Raw genomic sequence first — 5,000 nt, forward strand, 5'->3', positions numbered from 1 at the left:
GGCCCGGGCACGCCGCGTCTCCCCGTGGGGAGCGCTGACTCCGGCAGCCCAAGCCGAAGAAGCCTTCCCCCTATACCCGGGAGGGCACGCCCGAGTCGGGTGCGACGTGCGGCCCCAGGATCCGCCCGACCTCCTGGAACCGCTTCCGGGGCACGCTCGTCACATTGGACCCCCATCGGGACAACTTCCCCGTATACCCGGGAGGACACGCCCGAGTCGGGCGTGCCGTCCGGACGCCCGGGGTTCGGCCCCAGGATCCGCCCGACCTCCTGGAACCGCTTCTGGGGCACGCTCGTCACATTCGACCCCCATCGGGACACCTTCCCCATATGCCCGGGAGGACGCGCCCGAGTCGGGTGAGCCGTCCGGACGCGCGGGGTTCGGCCCCAGGATCCGCCCGACCTCCTGGAACCGCTTCTGGGGCACGCTCGTCAAATTCGAGCCCCATCGGGACACCTTCCCCATATACCCGGGAGAACACGCCCGAGGCGGGTGTGCCGTCCGGACAACCGGGGTTCGGCCCCAGGATCCGCCCGACCTCCTGGAACCGCTTCTGGGGAACGCGCGTCAAATTCGACCCCATCGGGACTTCCGCGCCTATACTTACAATGGGTAGACCTGGGCTCCGAGCGCCCGTACTTAGAACGGGTAGACCGGGGCTCCCCGCGGGACTCGGCGCTGCGCCCAGCCCGGGTAGGGTAGGGTAGGCCTGGGCCCCGTGAAGGACGGGGCGGCACACTGCCCGGGCGCGCCTGGGCTCCCCCGTGCGGAGCGCTGACTTCCGGAGCCCAAGCCGAAGACGCCTTCCCCCCCTCTAACCGGGAGGGAACGCCCGAGTCGGGTGAGCCGTCCGGACGCGCGGGGTTCGGCCCCAGGATCCGCCCGACCTCCTGGAACCGCTTCTGGGGCACGCTCGTCACATTCGAGCCCCATCGGGACACCTTCCCCATATACCCGGGAGAACACGCCCGAGGCGGGTGTGCCGTCCGGACAACCGGGGTTCGGCCCCAGGATCCGCCCGACCTCCTGGAACCGCTTCTGGGGAACGCGCGTCAAATTCGACCCCATCGGGACTTCCGCGCCTATACTTACAATGGGTAGACCTGGGCTCCCGCCGCCTATGCTTAGAATGGGTAGACCTGGGCTCCTCGCGCCTATACTTACAATGGGTAGACCTGGGCTCCTGCCGCCTATACTTGCAATGGGTAGACCTGGGCTCCTTCCGCCTATACTTACAATGGGTAGACCTGGGCTCCCGCCTCCTATGCCTACAGTGGGTAGACCTGGGCTCCTCCCGCCTATGCTTAGAATGGGTAGACCTGGGCTCCCGCCGCCAATACTTACAATGGGTAGACCTGGGCTCCTCCCGCCTCCTATACTTACAAAGGGTAGACCTGGGCTCCTCGCGCCTATACTTAGAATGGGTTGACCGGGGCTCCTGCCGCCTATACTTACAATGGGTAGACCTGGGCTCCTCGCGCCTATACTTAGAATGGGTTGACCGGGGCTCCTGCCGCCTATACTTAGAATGGGTAGACCTGGGCTCCTGCCGCCTGTACTTAGAATGGGTAGACCTGGGCTCCTCGCGCCTATACTTAGAATGGGTAGACCTGGGCTCCTGCCGCCTATACTTACAATGGGTAGACCTGGGCTCCTTCCGCCTATACTTACAATGGGTAGACCTGGGCTCCCGCCTCCTATGCCTACAGTGGGTAGACCTGGGCTCCTCCCGCCTATGCTTAGAATGGGTAGACCTGGGCTCCCGCCTCCAATACTTACAATGGGTAGACCTGGGCTCCTCGCGCCTATACTTACAATGGGTAGACCTGGGCTCCCGCCGCCTATACTTACAATGGGTAGACCTGGGCTCCTCGCGCCAATGCTTAGAATGGGTAGACCTGGGCTCCCGCCTCCTATGCTTACAGTGGGTAGACCTGGGCTCCTCGCGCCTATGCTTAGAATGGGTAGACCTGGGCTCCTGCCGCCTATACTTAGAATGGGTAGACCTGGGCTCCTTCCGCCTATACTTACAATGGGTAGACCTGGGCTCCTGCCGCCTCTACTTAGAATGGGTAGACCTGGGCTTCCAGCGCCTATCCTTACAGTGGGTAGACCTGGGCTCCCGCCGCCAATACTTACAATGGGTAGACCTGGGCTCCTCGCGCCTATACTTAGAATGGGTTGACCGGGGCTCCTGCCGCCTATACTTAGAATGGGTAGACCTGGGCTCCTGCCGCCTATACTTACAATGGGTAGACCTGGGCTCCTCGCGCCTATACTTAGAATGGGTAGACCTGGGCTCCTGCCGCCTATACTTAAAATGGGTAGACCTGGGCTCCCGCCTCCTATGCCTACAGTGGGTAGACCTGGGCTCCTCCCGCCTATGCTTAGAATGGGTAGACCTGGGCTCCCGCCTCCAATACTTACAATGGGTAGACCTGGGCTCCTGCCGCCTATACTTACAATGGGTAGACCTGGGCTCCCGCCTGCTATGCTTACAGTGGGTAGACCTGGGCTCCTGCCGCCTGTGCTTAGAACGGGTAGACCTGGGCTCCTGCCGCCTATACTTGCAATGGGTAGACCTGGGCTCCCAGCGCCTATACTTAGAATGGGTAGACCTGGGCTCCTGCCGCCTATACTTGCAATGGGTAGACCTGGGCTCCCAGCGCCTATACTTACAGTGGGTAGACCTGGGCTCCCGACGCCTATACTTACAATGGGTAGACCTGGGCTGCTCGCGCCTCTACTTACAATGGGTAGACCTGGGCTCCTGCCGCCTATACTTGCAATGGGTAGACCTGGGCTCCCAGCGCCTATACTTACAGTGGGTAGACCTGGGCTCCCGCCGCCTATACTTACAGTGGGTGGACCTGGGCTCCTGCCGCCTATACTTACAATGGGTAGACCTGGGCTCCTGCCGCCTATGCTTAGAACGGGTAGACCTGGGCTCCTGCCGCCTATATTTACAATGGGTAGACCTGGGCTCCTGCCGCCTATATTTACAATGGGTAGACCTGGGCTCCCGCCGCCTATACTTACAATGGGTAGGCCTGGGCTCCCGCCGCCTATGCTTACAATGGGTAGACCTGGGCTCCTCGCGCCTCTACTTAGAATGGGTAGACCTGGGCTCCCGCCGCCTATGCTTAGAATGGGTAGACCTGGGCTCCTGCCGCCTATGCTCGGAATGGGAAGACCTGGGCTCCCTCCTCCTGTGCTTACAGTGGGTAGACCTGGGCTCCTGCCGCCTGTGCTTAGAACGGGTAGACCTGGGCTCCTGCCGCCTATGCTCAGAATGGGTAGACCTGGGCTCCCGCCTCCTATGCTTACTGTGGGTAGACCTGGGCTCCTCCCGCCTATGCTTTGAACGGGTAGACCTGGGCTCCTGCCGCCTGTGCTTAGAACGGGTAGACCTGGGCTCCTGCCGCCTATGCTCGGAATGGGTAGACCTGGGCTCCCGCCTCCTATGCTTACAGTGGGTAGACCTGGGCTCCTCCCGCCTATGCTTAGAATGGGTAGACCAGGGCTCCTCGCGCCTATACTTAGAATGGGTTGACCGGGGCTCCCGCCGCCTATACTTACAATGGGTTGACCTGGGCTTCCAGCGCCTATCTTTACAGTGGGTAGACCTGGGCTCCTGACACCTATGCTCAGAATGGGTAGGCCTGGGCTCCCGCCTCCTATGCTTACAGTGGGTAGACCTGGGCTCCTGCCGCCAATACTTACAATGGGTAGACCTGGGCTCCCGCCGCCTATGCTTAGAATGGGTAGACCTGGGCTCCTGCCGCCTATGCTCGGAATGGGAAGACCTGGGCTCCCTCCTCCTGTGCTTACAGTGGGTAGACCTGGGCTCCTGCCGCCTGTGCTTAGAACGGGTAGACCTGGGCTCCTGCCGCCTATGCTCAGAATGGGTAGACCTGGGCTCCCGCCTCCTATGCTTACTGTGGGTAGACCTGGGCTCCTCCCGCCTATGCTTTGAACGGGTAGACCTGGGCTCCTGCCGCCTGTGCTCAGAACGGGTAGACCTGGGCTCCTGCCGCCTATGCTCGGAATGGGTAGACCTGGGCTCCCGCCTCCTATGCTTACAGTGGGTAGACCTGGGCTCCTCCCGCCTATGCTTAGAATGGGTAGACCAGGGCTCCTCGCGCCTATACTTAGAATGGGTTGACCGGGGCTCCCGCCGCCTATACTTACAATGGGTTGACCTGGGCTTCCAGCGCCTATCTTTACAGTGGGTAGACCTGGGCTCCTGACACCTATGCTCAGAATGGGTAGGCCTGGGCTCCCGCCTCCTATGCTTACAGTGGGTAGACCTGGGCTCCTGCCGCCAATACTTACAATGGGTAGACCTGGGCTCCCGCCGCCTATGCTTAGAATGGGTAGACCTGGGCTCCTGCCGCCTATGCTCGGAATGGGAAGACCTGGGCTCCCGCCTCCTGTGCTTACAGTGGGTAGACCTGGGCTCCCGCCGCCTATACTGACAGTGGGTGGACCTGGGCTCCCGCCGCCTATATTTACAATGGGTAGACCTGGGCTCCTGCCGCCTATGCTTAGAACGGGTAGACCTGGGCTCCTGCCGCCTATATTTACAATGGGTAGACCTGGGCTCCTGCCGCCTATATTTACAATGGGTAGACCTGGGCTCCCGCCGCCTATACTTACAATGGGTAGGCCTGGGCTCCCGCCGCCTATGCTTACAATGGGTAGACCTGGGCTCCTCGCGCCTCTACTTAGAATGGGTAGACCTGGGCTCCCGCCGCCTATGCTTAGAATGGGTAGACCTGGGCTCCTGCCGCCTATGCTCGGAATGGGAAGACCTGGGCTCCCTCCTCCTGTGCTTACAGTGGGTAGACCTGGGCTCCTGCCGCCTGTGCTTAGAACGGGTAGACCTGGGCTCCTGCCGCCTATACTTAGAATGGGTTGACCTGGGCTACCGCCGCCTATACTTAGAATGGGTAGACCTGGGCTCCTGCCGCCTATATTTACAATGGGTGGACCTGGGC

The sequence above is a fragment of the Tiliqua scincoides genome, unplaced genomic scaffold (genome assembly GCF_035046505.1).
Source record: "Tiliqua scincoides isolate rTilSci1 unplaced genomic scaffold, rTilSci1.hap2 HAP2_SCAFFOLD_95, whole genome shotgun sequence".
NCBI lineage: Eukaryota > Metazoa > Chordata > Lepidosauria > Squamata > Scincidae > Tiliqua > Tiliqua scincoides.